The 20452-nt window shown below is 46.8% G+C and overlaps 1 protein-coding gene across 6 annotated transcripts in view; it reads right to left on the bottom strand.

Moving 5' to 3' along the window:
- FAM124A (family with sequence similarity 124 member A) overlaps positions 1–20452 on the bottom strand; it is a 155910-nt gene that overhangs the window by 117009 nt on the left and 18449 nt on the right. Inside the window, exons 3-5 of one of the 6 annotated variants that reach the window (XR_007773831.1) lie at positions 17376–17613; positions 15104–15246; positions 9228–10513 (exon numbers count right to left, since the gene is read on the bottom strand). The exons of 4 other annotated variants lie outside the window; for them this stretch is intronic. The gene's annotated coding sequence lies outside the window, so the exon portion shown is untranslated. Of the gene's footprint in view, positions 1–9227; positions 10514–15103; positions 15247–17375; positions 17614–20452 lie in introns of those variants that run through there. One more of the 6 variants, XR_007773830.1, reaches the window with a different exon arrangement.

The following is a 20452-nucleotide window of genomic DNA, read 5'->3' as shown; positions in this document are numbered from 1 at the left end:
TTGAAGTGACACAAGAGGAGGAAGGCCATCTCTCTCTGTATGCTATCATTTCTGTCTGCCTATAAATACAAGTATCAGAGGGGTAGCCGTGTTAGTCTGGATCTGTAAAAGCAGCAAAGAGTCCTGTGGCACCTTATAGACTAACAGATGTTTTGGAGCATGAGCTTTCGTGGGTGACTAACCACTTCGTCAGATGCATCTGACGAAGTGGGTATTCACCCACGAAAGCTCATGCTCCAAAACATCTGTTAGTCTATAAGGTGCCACAGGATTCTTTGCTGCCTATAAATACATGCACTACTGCAGCTCCTCGAGCCTGTCACCACACTGTAGGTTATCTCTGCAACCAGAAGGGCTAAAGCTTTTTCTTCTAGTGAAAAGATCTAATTCTGGAGAATACACAGAAATCTGCTGAGATTTTGCTGTGCTGTATGTATATTTATTGTCTCAGTGTAATGCAAACTCCAACAAATTAGAGGTGAAAGAACTTGTGAGGACAGTGACTCCATCCTCCAGTAAGTAAAGGGTATAGTTCTCAGATACTAAACTGATCCTACACTTTCTTTTCCAAAAGACCTCCTTTTCTCTCTACTTTTTCTTTTGGCAATGGACGCTGAACAAAATAGAATTTCTCTTAGCTGGCAATATAGAAACCATCTGGTCTGGCCTATCAAAGTGAAGGGGAGAAAAGGGAGGCAGAGAAGGAGACAAAATCGGAGGGCAGAAAAGAGAGAAACGATGCAAGTGAATCATAAAAAAAAAGAAAGACAACCTCTCTTTTCTAACTAGTGGTGTGGGCATGTCCTCCCTGGACGATTGGAGCCACAAGGAGGCCTGGTCTACGCTACAAACGTAGGTCAACATATGCCATGTTAAGTTGATCTAATAATGTATGTGTCTACACTACCGAGTCCCTTCTGCCGACCTAAGTGGCTGTAAAGTTGACTTCTGTACTCCACCTCCGTGAGAGGCATAGCACTTGATTCGACATCTGGGGTTGACATGGGGATGGCATAGACACTGTGTTGCGTAATTCGAATGAACTGGCCTCCAGGAAACATCCCACAATGCTGCATAGTGACCGCTCTGGAGAGCACTTTCAACTCCACTGCACGTCAGCCAGGTAGACAGGAAACAGTCGCTCCCCTGTTACAGCCCCAAGAACTTTTGAGTTTTCATTTCCTGTTTGACCAGCATGGAGAGTTTGTCAGCACAGCTGATCATGGAGACTCAAGGATGCACACGCGCTTCAGCCTGGAGTACACAGGAGGTGGTGGATCTTATTGCTGTGTGGGGAGAAGAGTCTGTTCAGACAGAGCTTCTATCCAGCGGAAGAAATGCTGACATCTATGCCAAGATTGTGCAGGGCATGGGGGAGAAAGCCTACACCAAGGACACACAGCAGTGCCGCATGAAAATAAGGGCGTTTCGGCAAGCGTACAAGAAGACAAGGGCGGCGAACAGTTGTTCTGGTTCTGCCCCACAGACATGCCACTTCTATGAGGACCTGCATGCGATTCTCAGCAACAAACCCACCACTGAACCAAAATGCTTCGTGGAAAACTCCCAGGAACCCCGCATGACCTCGAACAACAATAAGGAGGACATTGTTGATGAGGAAGAGGAGGAGGAGAATGTGAGGCAGGCAAGTGGAGGATCCATTCTCCCCGACAGCCAAGAACTGTTTTTAACCCTGGAGTCCAGCCCTTCACAGGAACAGTTGGTGGCGGAGCGTGATGCCGGGGAAAGTACCTCGGGTGAATACAGCAAGTACTTATCTCCAAAAAAGACTGTTTATGTGCACGGGGATGGCCCATGAATCCTCCATGGAGATCTCTAGTAAGCTTTCATGGAAGTCCTCTGCAATCTTTGCAGATGGTTTTTGGGAAGGGCTGCAGTAGGACACTTTCCCATGCTACTCCAGTATTAACTCTGCTGGCATCATTGCAGCACACAGCACTGCAGCATAAGACCAGATCTGTACCCAGATGCTTACAGTATCTACTCCCTTGCCGCCTCTGTTACCTTAAGGAGAGTGATATCACATAGCGTCACTTAGGGGAAACAGAGGAAGTTTTCAGTGCTAGCCCTTAAACCACAAATAAAAGACGGTTACTCACCTTTGTAACTGTTGTTCTTCGCAATGTGTTGCTTATATCCATTCCAATTAGGTGTGTGTGCGCCGCGTGCACGCCCGTCGAAAGATTTTTACCCTAGCAACACTCGGTGGGTTGGCTGGGCGCCCCCTGGCACGGCACTGCTATGGCACCGAATATATACCCCTGCAGACCCGTCCACTCCTCAGTTCCTTCTTGGTGGCTACTCCAACAGTGGGGAAGGAGGGCGGGTTTTGGAATGGATATGAGCAACACATCTCAAAGAACAACAGTTACAAAGCTGAGTAATCATCTTTTCTTCTTCGAGTGCTTGCTCATATCCATTCCAATTAGGTGAATCCCAAGCCTTACCTAGGCGGTGGGGTCGGAGTGAGATACTGCAGAGTGTAGAACCGCAGAGCCGAAGGCTGCATCCTCTCTGGATTGTTGCACCAGGGCATAATGGGAAGTGAAGGTATGTACTGAAGATCACGTAGCTGCTTGACATATCTCCTGGATGGATACTCAAGCTAGGAAGGTGGCCGATAAGGCCTGAGCCCTGGTAGAATGAGCGGTAATATATCCCGGAGAGACATGAGCTAGATCATAGCAAGTACGGATGCACGCCGTTACCCATGACGAAATTCTCTGAGAAGAGATGGGTAGGCCTTTCATCCGATCTGCCACTGCCACAAAAATTTGGGGCATTTGCGGAAGGGTCTCGTTCGGTCAACGTAGAAGGCGAGCGCCCTACGGACGTCGAGGGAATGCAACTGCTGTTCTCTACGAGATGTATGCGGTTTGGGAAAGAAGACTGGGAGGAATATGTCCTGGTTGAGATGGAAGGCCGAGACTACTTTAGGGAGGAACGCCGAATGTGGACGTAACTGCACTTTGTCTTTGTGGAACACCGTGTATGGTGGGTCCACCATCAGAGCCCGAAGCTCAGAGACTTTCCTAGTCGATGTGATGGCCACAAGGAATGCTGTTTTCCATGACAAATACAGGAGCGAGCAGGTGGCCAATGGCTCGAATGGAGGAGTTGTAAGTCTCGTCAGGACCAAGTTGAGGTCCCGGGAAGGGGCAGGGCGTCGTACTAGGGGGTATAGACGCTCCAAACCTTTGAGGAACCTCGAGACCATAGGGTGGGAGAAGACGGAGTAAGTACCTTCTCCGGGGTGGAAAGTAGAAATTGCACTTGCAATGATGAGATAGCGAGGCCTTGCTGTTTAAGATACCAGAGGTAGTCCAATATAGTGGGAATGGGAACTTCCGTGGGTGTTACATTTAGTGTTTGACACCAGCAAGAAAATCGCTTCCACTTAGCCAAGTATGTAGACGGGGTGCAAGGTTTTCTGCTACCCAGGAGTACTTCTTGCACTGGGGCAGAGCAACGTAACTCCGACTGGGTTAACCATGCAGGAGCCACATTGTGAGACGGAGGGATTGCAGTCCAGGTGGTGAAGCCTGCCGTGGTCCTGCGTTATAAGATCCTGATGCGGGGGCAGAGGGATCGGGTTGGCTATCGAGTGGTCCAGCAACGTGGTGTACCAGTGCTGTCGGGGCCACGCAGGGGCGATCAGGATCAGGAGAGCCCTGTCCCTGCGGAGCTTTAAGAGAACTCTGTGCATCAGTGGGAAGGGTGGAAAGGCGTACAGCAGCTGGTTCTTCCATGAGATTAGGAAGGCGTCCGATATCAAGCCTGGGGCAAGACCTTGGAAGGAGCAGAACTTCTGGCACTTCCTGTTGTCACGGAAAGCGAAGAGGTCTATGTGGGGAAAGCCCCACTTCTGGAAGATGGAATGTAGAACGTCCAGGCGAAGCGACCACTCATGAGACCGAAAAGATCTGCTGAGATGGTCTGCCAGGGTGTTCCGGACTCCCAGGAGGAACGACGCTACAAGGTCTATCGAGTGGGCTATGCAAAATTCCCACAATTGGGTCGCCTCCTGACAAAGGGGGGGGGGATCGAGTCCCTCCCAGCTTGTTTATGTAGTGCATGGCCGTTGTGTTGTCGGTAAGCACTGAAACACAATGACCTTGCAGATGTTGTAGGAACGTCTGGCATGCCAGGCGGACTGCTCTCAGCTCCTGGACGTTTATGTGCAACGCTAGCTCTTGAGATGACCAGAGGCCTTGCGTGCGACGATGGTCTAGATGAGCCCCCCAGCCGAGAGACGAGGCGTCCGTCGTTAGGGACACTGAGGGCTGCCTCGGATGGAACGGCAGTCCTGCACAAACCAGGGAGGGTGTTAGCCACCAGTTGAGGGAGTCTAAGATGCTCTGAGGAATGGTGACCACCATGTCTATGGTATCTCTGCCTGGATGGTACACTGAGGCGAGCCAGGTTTGAAGGGGACGCATGCGTAGTTTTGCGTGCTTGGTTACAAAGGTACATGCGGCCATGTGACCGAGGAGGCTCAGACAGGTGCGAGCCGAGGTCATCGGAAAGGTTTGGAGGCTTTTTATAACAGAGACTAGTGCCTGAAACTGGGGCAGTGGCAGGCAGGCTTTTGCGAGTTTGGAGTCTAGAATGGCCCCAATGAATTCTATTCTTTGAGTGGGCATGAGAGTAGACTTCTCTAGATTGATCATCAGGTCCAGTCTCTCGAACAGGTCCATGATGATGGCTACGTGCCGGGTGACCTGGGCCTCGGAGGTCCCTCGAATAAGCCAGTCGTCTAGGTAAGGAAACACATGTATTCGCCGACGATGGAGGAGGGCAGCCACTACCGCCATGCACTTTGTAAAGACGCGAGGGGCCGCAGACAGGCCAAACAGAAGGACCGCAAATTGGAAATGTTGGTGGTGCACCGTAAACCTTAGGTACTGTCTGTGCGGGGGATAAATAGCGATGTGGAAATATGCGTCCTTCATGTCGAGAGCAGCGTACCAGTCTCCGGGATCCAAGGAAGGGATAATGGTCCCCAGGGATACCATGCAGAACTTCAACTTCTTTAAAAACATGTTGAGTCCTCGCAGGTCCAGGATGGGTCGAAGACCTCCTTTTGCTTTGGAGATTAGGAAATATCGAGAGTAAAATCCCCTGCCCCTAAATTCCTCCGGTACCTCCTCTATAGCTCTGATCGAGAGGAGCGTGCGAACCTCTTGCCAGAGGAATTGCTCGTGAGAGGGGTCCCTGAAGAGGGACAGGGAAGGGGGGTGAGAGGGAGGGGGCGAAATAAATTGGAGGTGGTATCCAAATTCCACCGTGCGTAGGACCCAACGATCCAAGGTTAATTGGGACCATGCAGGGAGGAAGGAGGAAAGGCGGTTGGAAAACTGAAGGGGATCCTTGGGAAGGACTGGTGCTCTGCTCTTGGGCACACCTTCAAAGCTTGCTTTCGGGCCCGTCGCTGGTTTGGCGGGACCGGTATTGTGTCCGCCTTGGGACCCAGATTGTCATCTGCAGTTCCCGCGACCGCGCCTTCTGCCAAAGTCTTGTCGCGGTCTGGGTGGGGGGTAAGGGTGCTGAGGTTGGCTACGGAAGGACCTCCGTTGGGTCTGTGGGGTGTGCATCCCAAGGGAACGCATGATCACCCGATTGTCCTTAAGATTCTGTAGCCTAGGGTCCATTTTCTGGGAGAAAAGGCCCTGGCCCTCAAACGGCAGGTCCTGGATGGTGTGTTGCAGTTCAGGAGGTAGACCTGACACTTGCAGCCACGAGATCCTCCTCATCGTAATTCCCGAGGCCACGGTTCTGGCCACCGAATCTGCAGCGTCGAGGGAGGCCGGCAGGGACGTCCGCGCCACTTTCTTTTCTTCCTTGGCGGGAGTCTGGTGGGACCAGCTCAGTGAACTTACCCACCGACTGCCAGGTGTTATAATTATATCTACTGAGCAGGGCCTGTTGGTTCACAACCCTGAGTTGGAGGCCCCCTGCAGAGTAGACTTTACGTCCCAACAGGTCCATCCCTCTAGCCTCCCGCGATTTTGGGGCAGGGGCTTGCTGGCCATAGCGCTCTCACTCATTGACGGATTGAACCACCAGGGAGCATGGAGGAGGGTGGGTATATAGGTATTCGTACCCTTTGGAGGGTACCATATACTTTCTTTCCACCCCTCTGGCCGTAGGAGGGATAGACGCCAGGGATTGCCAGATTGTGTCCGCTTTGGCTTGGATGGAGTGTATAAATGGCAAAGCTACATGGGTTGGGGCATCCGCCGACAGTATGTCTATCACCGGGTCTTCAACCTCCAGGACCTCCTCCACCTGGAGATTGATATTTAAGGCGACTCGCCTCAGAAGGTCCTGGTGAGCTCGGAGGTCGATAAGGGGCGGGTCCGAGGAGGATGTACTGGCCACTGCCTTGTCGGGTGAAGAGGAGGACGACAGATCCGGTACAAGTGGTTCCTGCAGGGACTCTTGGTCCGGAGGTACGTCAGGGTCCGGGAGGACCTGAGGAGAGTGATCTGTACCAGCTGGATGGGGGCGGCTAACAGTGGCCTCTGGTGTGCGATGTTCCGACGGGGCGGAACATGATGGTACCGTGGGTTCGCCTTGGGCCTGGTGATATGCCCAAGGCGTCCAAAAGGACCACTGATGAGGATCTTGGTCTGGACCTTGAGCCTCATGGAGAACCCGGCTGTGTCTCTCTGAATCAGGATAGGCGGCACTATCAGCGTGCGAGACTCAGATGCGTGCCTCGATGGCCATGGCGGAGAGGAGGCCGTTTGAGGATAAGCCCTGTCTCTAGGGTACCGTCTTTCGTGCCGCACCGGAGAGCGGTACCGGGATCCATACCGGTACTGAGAGCATGATTGGGACCTGCGACTGGCGCAGTGCTGGGAGGTCGACCGGGATCTTGACGCCCTATGATGAGAGCGGCTGCGGTGTGAATGGTGCCGGGAGCTGGACCAGTGCCTGGAGTATCAGTTCGATGAGCGGGACCTCGAGTGGTGCCGCGAGTGCGACCGGTACTGAGGAGGAGATCGGTACTGGGACTGCGAGCGGCGCCTGGATCTGGAGCAATGACGAGATCGAGAACATTGGCGGGACCTCGATCTTGAGTGCTGTCTGCCTGAGGTGCCAATGGAAGGTGGTCTTACTATGGCAGGCTTGCCTGTCAATTGAATAACCCGCACAGGCGGTGCTGCGGGTTGAGGCAGGGCGGGCTCCGTTAACGCAATAAGTTCCCTCACCGTAGCAAATGTCTCTGGCGTAGCGGGAACGAGAAGCTCTACCGAGGCATGTGCCGGGGAGCTGTCATGCACCGGACTCAACGGCTCTTGCACGGCCGGAATCAATGGTGCGGAGATTGTCGGTGCCGCGGCACTTAGCGGTGCCGGGTGGCTCGACTTAGATTGCTGCTCAGACTGCGGTGCAGATAGTGGGGCCGCAGGAGCTTTAAGCTTCTTGGCACGCAGGGAGAGGGAGCGGTGCCGGGCCGATTTCTGGGCTGGTGACGGCTGGTGCCGAGCTGTCTTTGTGGTGCCGGCGCTCTCCGGTGCCGATGAGGCACTTCTCCCCAGCGTGGACTGTCCAGCAGCCGGTGCCAAAGGTGGAGGAGTGAGGGCTGCCTCCATTAGGAGCTGCTTAAGGCGAAGGTCCCGCTCCTTTTTCGTCCACGGCTTGAACGATTTGCAGATCCGGCACTTGTCTGCAAGGTGGGATTTCCCCAAGCACTTGAGGCAGGAGTCATGGGGGTCTCCCGTGGGCATCGGCCGGCGGCAGGCCGAGCACGGTTTGAAATCCGGTGAGCCAGGCATGGGCCTGGGCACCAGGAGAGGGAAAGGGCTAATCCCTGACCCTCTGAACTATATACACTAACTACGTTTACAAAAATCTATTAACTAGAACTACAGAGAATAAACTATATACACAATAAGTATTAGAATGAGTGAAAAGCTAGGGAGGTGGAGTCAGCAAAGCTGCACTCCACTGTTCCAACAACCGACATGGGCGGTAAGAAGGAACTGAGGAGCAGACGGGTAGGCACGGGTGTATATTCGGTGCCATAGTGGCGCCACGCCAGAGGACGCCCAGCCGACCCACCGAGTGTTGCTAGGGTAACAATCTTCCGACGATGTGCACGCAGCGTGCACACACCTAATTGGAATGGATATGAGCAAGGACTCGAAGAAGAATTCACCCTTTGGTGAAATCTGGGTCACACAACCATGCTTTCCCAAACGTGCCATAGTTTTGATTGGAAGGGATCACCATGTATTGCAAGCAGCACTGAAAAAGTGGGCAAGGTGTTGGTTGCCTGTTTGTCTCTCTTCCCCCACAACCCAGTGCTGATTTTGTAAAAAACAAACTATTTGGGGGGCTTTACACTGGGGCCTATCCTCAAGCACCATCCAGGTTGCTAGGGGAAAGGGGGCTTTTCTGAAGTTCCAACCTGTGATCCCAAGGATGTCTTCACAAAAGCAGCAGCACAAAACTGCTTGTCCATGCCTCATGGCCTTAGTCATCATAGTTGGAGCAGCAAACCGACTCTTGCAATAGCCAGTGCTTGTGATTACATTGTGGCTTGCAGTGAAGTGTATTGAGGGATGTTTTTTATTTTTTTTTACAAAAAAAAAAAAAATTAACTTTGCACCAGAAACAATGTATGCATTGTCAGTGTACCCTTGCGCTTTGCAAGTCTTGTCTGTAGGCGCCTCCTCAATACCAGGACAGAGATTTTCCCAGATTAGAAGGCAGAAAAAGACGACTCAGGAAGACATGTTCAATGAGTTAACACGCATCTCCGAGAGTGACAAAACAGAGCTCAAGGCATGGAGGATTACACTGCCCAAGAATCTGGACAGGGACAGGGAAGACAGGCGAGCATGCAGGGAACAAGAACATGCCACACAGGAAGAGATGCTATGGATTATGAAGGGGCAATCAGACATGTTGAGGTGTCTGGTTGAGGTTCAAGAAAGGCAGCTGGATGCTAGAGTCCCTCTGCAGCCTACACTGCTGCCATCATTGCCCAGTTCTACATCCTTCTCCCCCAAACACCCTATGAGCTGGGGAAGGGAGGGGAGAGGTCAGTATCCCTTGCACACAACACCAGGGGAGGGTATAAGGACCAGAAGGTGCCTATTCCCACACATTTGACTGTTACTGCAGTGCATCTGTAAGCAAGCTTTCCTTGTTCCCCCCTCCTCCCCAATGTTATCAGCCTTTTGCCTCAGGTTATCTTACTTTTCTTTGCTGTCCCTTGTGTCTGTGTGCATAATAAAACTTAACGTATTGAGGAGAAAAGGCTCTTTATACATTCAACACATGGAGGCTGGTGCGGTTGGAGTTTACAGGGGATAAAATGCAATGGAGGGGACAGTTTGGTAAGGAACAGAGATAAGTGTCACATTACTCTCACTCATTGCTGAAATTGTTTTTCAAAGCCTCACAGAGACACAGAGCCCTTTGATGTGCTCTTATTGCCCTGGTGTCTGGCTGCTCAAAACTGTCTGCTAGGCAAACTGCCTCAACACCCCACCCCGGCGGAAACTTTCTTCCCTTTGTTTCACAGATATTATGGAGCACATAGCAGGCAGCAGTAACAATGGAGACATTGCTTTCACTGAGGTCTAACCTAGTAAACAAACTCCAGCAACCTTTTAAACGTCCAAAGGAACACTCCACCACCATTCTGCACTTGCTCAGTCTATGACTGAACCGGTCCTTACTGCTGTCCAGGCTGTCAGTGTATGGCTTCATGAGCTATGGGAGCAAGGGGTAGGTTGAATCTTATAGAATCACAATTGGCATTTCAACATCACCAATGGTTATTTTGTACTCTGCAAAGAAAGCCTCTGCTTGCAGCTTTCTGAACAGACCTGTGTTCCAAAAGACGAGCACGTCATGCTCCTTTCCTGACCATCCCATGTTGATGTCAGTGAAATGGCTCCTGTGATCCACCAGCACTTGCAAAACCACTGAGAAGTGCCCCACCGCATTTAGGGAACTCCACCACGGCAAAACCATCCACTATATTCTGCACATTTCCCATAGTCACTACCTTTCTTAGCAGAAATCTGTTAATGACCCTGAAAACTTGGATCACGACAGATTCCACAGTAGATTTACCCACTCCAAATTGATGCCCCTCTGACTGGTAGTAGTGTGGCATTGCAAGCCTCCACAGAGCTATCACCACTCACCTCTCACTGTCAGAGCAGCTCTCATTTGAGTATTGCTGCACTTTAGGGCAGGGGAAAGCTCTTCACACAGTTCCTGGAAAGTGGCCTTACACATCCAAAAGTTCTGCAGCTAACTGATTGTCATCCCATAGCTGCATAATGCTGCAGTCCTACCAGTCAGTGCTTGTTTCCTGGGCCCAGAAACGGCGCTCAACTGTGTCAAGGTGATGCATGACTGTTGCCAGCAACTACAAATTGCTCTGCTCCATGTCTTCCAGCAGGGCTGCTTGTGTGACATCACATTGTTCTGCATGGCAGCTCTTGTATCAGCTGTGTAAATACTGCAGGATAAGATGCAAAATGTTTGTAATGCTCACAACAATAGCGTACAGCTGAGTAGGGTCCCTGTTTATTGTGCTATGGCATCTGCGTGGATAAACCAGGCTTACAGAAAAAGGCTTAGCTTGTTTGCCATTGATTTCAGGAAGAGAGGAAGGGAGGTAAGTGCATCATGGCAGGCTAACGCCATATTCCCATAACCACATGTGGCAATGTTTTGATCCCATAAGGCATTGCACGCCTAACCCAAAATTCCACTTAGCTATGTGCACTGTGGGATAGCTACTCACAGTGCAGTGTTCTGTGTGTTGATGCAAGCCCTGATTGTGTCGGCAGAGTGCATCCTCACTATGAGCACAGTGGGGACATGCAAAATTTACTTGCTTAAATTGGAGGCTTGTAATGTAGACATGGTCAGAGATACAAACACCACATGATTCAAAGTAATCTCAATGTATTGAGACTTTTACTGTTCCTTTGAGAATGGATGTTGTAAACTACTGCAGTGAAGTGCTGTGATGGTGGTATCAGCTATGACTAATGAGGAACCTTTAAACAAATACAAAAGGTCCCTCTCCCACGCGTTGGGTAACCTAAAAACCATTTATTTTAATTAGTTAACTGACTGCAAGAATTTATGGGGCTTGAACCATGGGCCATACTTCCACGCTACCGCTGGACAGCTTCAGCACGGCCACTGTCAACACACCATACGTGCTGGTAGACCAGTCACTGCAGGACTGGTTCTGAGTCTAAGCTCAGATTCATGGCTCTGACTCTGGTTTGACCCTCGGCTCTGGCATCTAGCTTCTGACTCTGGTTCTGACACTCGTTTCCGTTTCCCAGTTCCTGATTCCTGCCCTGACTGCTAGGCGTGACTCCTGCTCCAACCACAGGACCTGATCACCCTCACCCTGGTTCCTGATACTGACAATTTAGATCATGTTTCATGGATGTCAACTGTGATGCTGGCAAACCAAGTGCCAGCTCCTGTCAAGGCCCTCATGTTTCAACTGAGCCCTGACAAATATATAGGTATTGTTAAAATATGTTGAGTTATAAAAATGTGCTTTATGTTTAGACTTTACGAAATGCTTGTAAGATGTTGAATGCATTAATCTCACTTATAATATCTGTATCCCAGGTTATAAAGTAATATTTAAGTGTTTGCATTGTACTCCTTTGCAACTGTGCAAATCACCAGATAGGAGAGACACATGAATTAATGTGAAAAGTTGGCTTCCAACAGAAGGTGTTTGGGCCTTTTTAGCTGGGCAGGACTTTCAGCACCAGATGAACTAATGTGGAACATCACAGGACAAAAGATTTTCTTGATTGCTACCCCCCTATTGCAACTTCCCGTGAAGGGGAGACATGCAAGTGAATTCCTTCCATCAGCTAAGTTTGCAGTTAGAAGCAGAAGAGACAAAGGACTAAAAGGCCCTAATGACGAGGAACTGTATCTCTATGCTGCTTGGACTTGGGAGGAACATTTTCTAGGCATAAGCAAGACATCCTCAGTGTTCAGCCTCAGTTAGCTATAAGGAAGATATAGAGCTTTTTTATTATAGAAGCTTCTATTACCTTCTGAAACTTAAAATTGTAACTCAATTGTGAATGTATGTTTACCTGCTTTAACACTGTAAATAACATATTTCCTTTTTCTAGTTAGTAAATCTTTAGATAGTTATAGCCAATTCTATAATAAACTAAGGCTAAGATTTTTGTCACGGTTATTTTTAGTAAAAGCCATGGACAGGTCATGGGCAATAAACAAAAAATCATGGAAGCTGTGACCTGTCTCTGATTTTTGCTGCTGCAGCGCCATGGTTATGCCCCTCGCCCCTGCTGCCACCCTAGTGGCTGGGATAGGGAGCTTCAGGGTTCTCTCCCCCCCACTCCCCACAAGGCTGTCCCTGGTTGCTGGAACACTAAGGAGAGCCCCTGGAGGAGGCTGTCACCTGGTGCTGGAAACCTGCAGGAGGACTCTGAGGAGGCTGTTGCCTGTCCCGGAATCCCTGCTAAGGCCCCACTGGCTACCAGCTCCAGGCCCACAGACCCAGGGGCTGAAGCAGAAAACGTCACGGAGGTCTCTGGAAGTCACGGCTTCCACGACCTCCGTGACAGAATCGTAGTCTTAGCTATAAACATTGTCTTCGGTGTGAGATCTGAGGTGCAACTGACCTGGGGTCAGTGACTGGTTCTTTGCAACTCAAAGTAACTTGTATAGTGTTGCGATTTTTGGTGTAAGAGACCATTTATCACAAAGGCAATCTTACCTGGCTGGCAAGACAGACTGGGGGACCTAAGGGAACTGCCTGTGACTCCATGTTAAGGCTGCTATAGAGCCTGAGGAGTTTACACTTGATATTTGGTTGGTGAAATCTAGGTATCGAATTCACAACCAATTTGGGGTTTGTGTCCTGCTTCTTAATAGTCTGCTCTGAGGTTGGTACTCAAGTTCTTGAGCCACTGCCTGCCAGCTTGACACTAGACAACTGGAGGTTTGGGGTGTGGAAGCAGGTCTTACCCCCCTTTCAAGGACCAGTCCCCATCAGAGCACTCTCTTTGGATGCTACTTGGAAAGTGCACTTGCACAATCCAGTTCGTCTAGCAGGAGCTCTGAGCCCTCTGGCCCTCCTTTTGGGCTCTCGGGTGAAACAAACAATCCAAAGTCAGCAAAAGAAGTTAAACGAAGGGGCAAAGAAAACCACTAGCCAGAATATGGGTCTCTCCTTCCCCAGAGTCCCCTGGGACTCCAGCACAAGGTATAGGATACAGTCTCTTCCCCCTCTTAGCAGACGGGATCTGATTTCCTTTTTGTGAGGACAGAAGTGCTGTTGGTTAGCAGACCTCTTCCAGAGAGCTGGGAAACTTAACAACCAGCTCCCTTCCAGGGCTGCCCACTGATGAGTGGTGCTCCCTTCATCTAAGCTCCCCCTTTATGTCTGGCATGACTCGTAGGTGCAGCAGGTCATGGCTACTCAAGCCTACAGCAGTTCCTTATCCCCTTCCATATTGGTGCAGGATTTATACTGCTTGTTTCCCACCCCCTCACCCGTAAAAAATTCTGGATTGCATTAATAAGGGAAACATTCAGTTTGGAATAGAAGCTAGTTTATCTCACTTGATTAAAAGGGGACAAATTTAGTCATGGTACAAAACCACCCATTAAAAAGAGATTCAATAGCTAGTATTTTTTCACTCTAGCGCATGAATGCGCACTCCCTCCCCTGTTCCAAAGACATTGTCTATACCCGTGTGTTTATTTTCCCAAACCTAATTCCTGGTTAAAAGCAGGGTTTGGGGTCACCCTGCTGCTGCTATCTGGGTCACAACAGAGCAGGCTGCATGCAGGCAATATTCCAGCTCCAATGCTGTCACATTGTGTCAGGTAAGAGTAAATTCCAATCTCTATCTCCTGTAGTACAGCTCCACCTAAGAAAATGGGGGGGTGGGGGGGGGAGACCTCAGACTTACCAATGAGATCTAGGGGCAGATTTTCAAAGGTGTTTGTGCAACTAAATATGCTGCTTGCAACTAAATATGCTGGTAGTATTTTCAAAAGTGCCTAAGCAGGTTAGGCACCTAATTTCCATTGACTTCAACAGGAGTTAAAAATCTAACCTGCTTAGAAACTTTTATAAATCCTACTAGGCACCTATCTTCATCTTTAAGCACCTAAATACCCTTTGTAAATCTGGCCCTTAGAGGACAGTGCACTATATGTGATTTGGGATGCTTGTTTTCTGTTCCTGACACACAGCTGCTGTGTGACCTTGGGCAAAGGAGATCACCTGTGCCTCTGTTCCCCCCCTCGCACTGTTCGTTTTTTCTGTATAGATTGTAAGCTCTTTGGGGCAGGAGCTGTCCCTTATGTATTTGTACAGTGCCCAGCACAATAGGGTCCTGATCTCTATTGAGTCCTTGAGGTGCTATTGTAATACAAAAATTAATAATTTAAACAACGCTGCTTACACAAGGGGACAAGAAACTTTGTCTTCAAACAAGACTGAAGGAGAAAGAGAGAGGGTCACTGACTAGTGCATAGGCAGAGGAGACATTTGCCATGACCGAAAGATTTGAAAATTGAAGGATAATTGCATCACAAACAACTCTGTGCACTGATGGGACAGGTGGCCTTCAGCTGACTCATAATAATCTATATGACTATCAACATCTAGCTTGTGGCTGTTCTTTAGAATGCAAGTATGCATGTAAAAATACGGAATTTCTGTTTCAAATGTTGAAACTGAAAGCCACAGAGCCTCAAACCAACAGCTGGGCTTAAAAGTGAAAACAGTGATTCAGTAGAAAAGCTAACCAGTTTAGGAACTAATCAGAAAAGAAATGCAACTCTGCTCCAAGAAACCACAAACATTTTACCTCAAATTCAATCCATGCACATGTTCTGCAGTAGAATTAGAGGATATCATTACATTTTTGAAAGAATTATTTCCTATTTGAATAGTGTTACTTTGCATAAACACCGTTAATTTATTATGACTGCACTTAATGAGAACTGCCAGCTGTCAAAATAAGATTAGGCCTTAAAGTTCATAAAGAGAAAGAAAACAGATTTACACACATACACAGTATATTCAAACCATTTTTCTTTTATATACGCCCGGTACTGTAGTGCTGGCTGTCATCTCTACGCCATACTGTTCTTTGCAGTGGAGCAGGCCTTAGGGGAAGAGAGCCAGCAGAGGGAAGCCATTTGAAGAGAAGGTAGCTGGAAGGAGGAATTGCAGTGAGAATATTGCTCAATCCCTGCAGCCTTGTTTATCAGTGATGTTTCAGAATGATTATATAAAATAATTAGAAAACAATAAGTCTTGTGGATCCTCCCTGACAAAGAAACCACTGGAGAAATAAAATTCACTACCCACTCTAACAGTAAAATAACAGAATTCAACCCATTTTACTAGGTGGCTCCAGCTTTAATAGTCCCACTACACTACCTGGAACCAAAAACCAATAAAACTTCTACACTTACAGTTCTGAAAATAAATGTTACATCTGCATAGACACAAGCCCAACAATGGCTGCAGAACAGTATTGGGATGTTACTCTCCTAATGAATATACAAAACAGAACATTCCATTTCGGGTGGCATCCTGACCAAAGCAACACATACTCTTGCTGCTACAAAAGATCTATCCCCTGTGCTATGTCTATACTTACAATGGCAGCTATCTGTATATGAATGCAGCCACAGATCACTGCATTTGGATTGCCAAGGTAAAAAAAGGAAGGTTTATGCTTTATAAAATACAAGTTTTAGAATATGACAAAATTTTAAAATGTACTCAACTGTAGTTACACTTTAGGCTTTTCATGTCAGATATAGGAAACACGGGATTTTTTGATGCACAAAGGAATTCTTGAATAGCCATTCTTTCCCTGGGAATAAACACATAAAGTGCACCTTTCAATTTTATTGAGGCTAAAGTCATAGTGACTTGAGTTTGGATCCTGTTCTTCCAATGAAGCTCATATAAAGTGTCATTATTTTAGAGACTGTAAGACCAGAAGGGACCATTGTGATCATCTAGTCTGATCTCTTGAATAACACAGGCCAAAGGACTTCTCTGAATTAGTTCCTCTTTATCCTAGAGCATATCTTTAAGAAAAACATCAAATCTTGATTTAAAAATTTCCAGTGATAAAATATCAACTACAACCCTTGGTGATTTAATATATGTATCCATCTCAAACTACTTTGTTTTCTGAGCACCATTTTGGTTGTAAGACAGTACTGTCCCTTTCCTGTTGCCTTTTTGCCTCCATCGTGGACTGAAATTCCAAGAGAAGTTGTGAGGACCAACAATGCAAAGAAATCAAGGGTCATAAACCTAGAGGGTCTTCTATTCAAACACAAGCTCTCTTGAATAATGAGTCAGCTACCACTCAGAGAAACCCATCCTTCCAGGTGAATAGTAACCAAGCAACTGATTATCTAATGGAGACTCCAGTCACCTGAGGAAGGCCTCAGTGCTGACCAGAAGAGCCACCTTACAGAGGGGACTGAAAGTTTATAAAAGGAAGACTCTCTCACTAGCCATTTTCAAGGGGGGGGGGGAGGAAAGAGGGGTGATCAGAAGCAGGCTAGAAGGAGCAGGAGGGTCTTGGGACCCTGAAAGAGCACTGACCAAATCCCAAGGGGTTCTTGGAGTGGTGAGGACATTGAAGGGAAGGTTGTGTGTGCAGGTTTTGTTCTTTCTGCATGGATCTGTAAGTCTCTATGCTTGGTCTAGGAATAAAGTGTGTGTGTGTGAGTGTTTATGAAGCTACTTTGCAAAGCCTCTAGGTTCCTTGCTGTAACTATCACATGTCCCTAATGGGTTAAACTGTAAACTGGAGTACTCACAAGGGTGGTGCTCTGGCAAAGGGTGTGCTTAAGCTACTGAAAAGACTTGGGGGGCGGGGAAGCACTGGTCTTTGGGGAGCCCAGGGCAGCTGGACTGCGGGGTCCCTACAGCTGAGGGGGAGTATCAGACTAAGTCTGCACGCAGGAGTGAGCCTGAGAGGCCAGAGCTAGTACCTGGATGCTGCTCAGACTCAGGTGGTTTAGAATACAAGAGCCAGTGTTTGGGTCCAAACCCAGCAACTGGATGGTGTTCAGCAATGAGGTGAGTTGGACAGTGAAGGACTTTCCATGCAAAATACGTGAATGTTAATTTTTTTAAACAAAGTATAAAACCGTTTAATACATTCAAACACTATATTAAAAAAAACTCAGTTCCTTCATCCTTGACCCTCAATAGAAATAAGGCTTTCAGAAATGCCTTGCCTGATTTTTGTGCAACAATGCAATGACAAAATGGAAAACTGGATAAACTGAGCACTATGAAAGCTTACTGTGGTCTTCGTAGGAGAACCTTATTTTGTGAGGTTATCCTATCTGCTCTCTGCAGACCTTAAAGTTCCCATTACACTTCTCACAAGATTTGGTATTTGCCTTGGTGTCATCCTCTTTCCTCTTGCTCACCGACGTCTGCCAAGTTGTGAATTGGTTAACTGCCCCTCTCTATCCCAGATGTGGCTGTATTTCAATGGTGTTTTATGTACATTATTTGTGAAGCTCTCTTAGATTCTCCTAGATAAAAGAATTTATATATAAATGTAAAATTATTACTCCTACTACAGTAAATTTCTACAAAAAATTGCAGTGACTTGGCATGAAATGGAACCATATCCTTTAGGATATTTTAAAAGAAATATTCAATCAAAGATTACTGATGACTATGATGAGCATCGTACTACTAGTAGTATTTTATTTTTTTAAATAAAAAGAACACTGAGGCATTATCTTATAAGTACACCTGGAGAACTACTGGAACTTTGCGAATGAATATGAAAATAGTAGGTTAGTTTCTCAGCATACTGATCTTGACAGTGGACATGTAGGCCTAATAAAAGGTGCAAAAGGACACATTTTCTCAATAAAAATTATGCACCTTTTTCAAAAGGTGTTCTGAGGGTGCAAAATTAGTGCCTGTGCACTAGATTAATGCCCTTTGGGTACAGAGTAAGAAATGGCAGAGCCACAGGGAGCTAGTCTATGTTACAGAGGTAGACGGTCTCCCTGAATTATCCTACGCACAGGGGAAGTACACTCACTACTACACCGCTTATATGGCGAAGGCTATTCCACTCTGTGCGCCAGATTGGTGTGAGGAGGGGGGAAAATACGGAGAGAAAAGTTTTTACATTCCCTGGAGCTCAGTGTATCTGTCAGCACAATTTACAGTAAGTGCCTAGGAAAAACAACGCAGTCTGCAATCTGACCAGTAGCACTGACTGTTAGCAGACTTGTTTATTTAGATAATCTTCTTCTCCCCTTTCTCTGGGGCGCTGTAACTTCAGAGCACAGAGGAATTGTGTATGTGTCTAGGAGACAAGATCATAGGGGGATATATTTAGAGTGGTTCTTCTAAAGCAACATTTTTATTGGTTAAAAGTAAAAAAAATTTTAAAAGTGCCTAAATCCAATTGACTTGGGCAGTTTTGAAAATTCTACACCAAAATTATATGTATGCTTTAAAGCAAAGTGAAATAATTAACTCTGAGCACTGATTCAAACCGTGAACTCCAAGCAGGAGGCTAGAACAACACTTAGCATTTAGGCTCCTTGTCACTAATGACTCCAGCAACTTGGGATCTGATCAAAAGAGATGGTGCTTTAAATAGGTTTATATTCATGTCACAACCACTCCATTTTCTTATAACTTTTTCAGAGTGTAGTTCCCCAGACATCCCTTCTGTGCCTCTGTTTAAGAAGCCGTGTCTCTGAAAGGCAGCGCTAAATATAGACTATTTATTATCTTAATTTACAATCAATGTCAACTAGTTAAGTAAACAAAATGAATGTATTTATACTAACGAAGGAACAGATTATAAACAGAAAACAATATGCATGCTTTATAATAATACTAGTGAGTTTCAGAAGAAATATGGGACTAGATTCTGCTCTCACCAACTTACACTAGTATAAATGTGCCCCGGAGAAATTACATTGCACTTTAAAAAGAAATAAAAATAAAATAAATCAGAGCATGCACGAAACTTCCAGGCTTCAGTGACGTATACAACATGAGTATAATTCTAATCCTAACCATGAAGGTCTCAGTCAAGGAATACATACAGCCTAAAAATGCCCTAAAAGTATTACATCATTTTCCAGCTAGAGTCAGTCATCAGCTATTAACTGCAAAGCAGGTGGGTGACATGCCTTTCACTTAATTGAGAACCAGAGCACAAATCACAGTATGCTAAACATCCTCTCTCAGTCTTCATTTAAGCTATCTCTATCCAAGAATGACCTCTCACTCACTGAGTTTTGAACTGAAGAGTAGTAGTGTCATATTGGTTTCTGGTTAAAACAGATTGTTGCTTGCTGTAGTGCAAGTTCCCCACACTCTGTCACAAATACACATCCTATCCCATAGGGGTAGATATACATTTTGCTCATTGATTTAGCTGAAAGTCTAGTAAAATATATACATCCAGACAGTTCCTATTGGTTGCATACCTGAAAAATGCCAAGAGCAAAAGTTATCCCTTAAAAAGCCATTGGTAACTGGCTCCAGATCTAAGTACTACATATTTCAAATGCTACGAGGCAAATCAAGGCTTTGTTTAAAAGTACCCAGTTTTGGAGAAAGCCATTGGGAGAATAGATATCCAGAGCTGTGCAAATGACCCTTTTTCAGTTTGCTGGCAGTTCTGAAAAATTTAAAAAGAAACCTCAGTTAAGTCAAACCAAAACCAATTTTTTTTTTTTTTGGAAAAATTCTGGTGAATCAAAAAAGAGAGTCAGAAAGAAAATTTTCTTTCTGGTTGAAAAAAAAACAAAAAAACCTTTTTGTTGGCATTTTTAACCCTTTAAATAAAAGTAAAGGAAATAAAGGGCTAGACTCTCTTATGCCCAATCACCAGGGCACTCATCCAGCATATGGGAGACCCAGTTCAACTATCGGCTCTGCAGTAAAGACTATGAATCTGCATCTCTCCTCCACCAAGATTAATTTCTAATCACCAGGCTATAGAGTCAGCCTCATGCTTTCTTTGAGCCAATAACTAATTGAGTATTTTATACAAAGAGAAACAAATTCACAGGAGAGACTGAGCCTTGGTCTATACTACGGGGTTAGGTCAAATTTAACCACGTTGTGTAGATGCATTGCTTATAAAAATTGACCTAACCAACTCCGTTCCATTGACCTAAAGGGCTCTTAAAATCAACTTCTGTACTCCTCCCCGGCAAGGGGAGTAGCGCTAAAATCGACCTTGCTGGGTTGAATTTGGGATAGTGCAGACACAATTTGAAAGTATTGGCCTCTGGGAGTTATCCCAAAGTGCTCCAATGTGACCGCTCTGGACAGTGCTTTGAACTCTGATGCACTAGCCAGGTACACAGGAAAAGCCCCGGGAAA

The sequence above is a fragment of the Gopherus flavomarginatus genome, chromosome 1 (assembly GCF_025201925.1).
Source record: "Gopherus flavomarginatus isolate rGopFla2 chromosome 1, rGopFla2.mat.asm, whole genome shotgun sequence".
Classification (NCBI taxonomy): Eukaryota; Metazoa; Chordata; order Testudines; family Testudinidae; genus Gopherus; species Gopherus flavomarginatus.
The sequence above is the reverse complement of the archived record's forward strand: the minus strand, read 5'-3'. Positions and strand labels throughout refer to the sequence as shown.